Below are 257 nucleotides of genomic sequence, written 5' to 3'. Positions count from 1 at the left end.
TCCATAGAAAGGATCAAAAGGACTAGAAGCTGCTTCTTTAAAAGTATTAACATAAATGACAGACCATTGGCAACCAAATAAAAGAAAAGAGGTAGAAGACACAAATAACACACATTAGAAACCACAACAGTGATGTCACAAGTCACAAAGGATATCAAATGGATAATAAAAGAATACTTTGAAAAGTTGTACTCCAAAAAATTTGAAACTTTGAAGAGATGGATAGATTTTTTAGAAAAACACAACCTACCTAAACT

This window comes from Chrysochloris asiatica, unplaced genomic scaffold (genome assembly GCF_000296735.1).
Source record: "Chrysochloris asiatica unplaced genomic scaffold, ChrAsi1.0 scaffold00480, whole genome shotgun sequence".
In the NCBI taxonomy this organism is placed as follows: domain Eukaryota; kingdom Metazoa; phylum Chordata; class Mammalia; order Afrosoricida; family Chrysochloridae; genus Chrysochloris; species Chrysochloris asiatica.
This window is presented reverse-complemented; position numbering follows the sequence as displayed.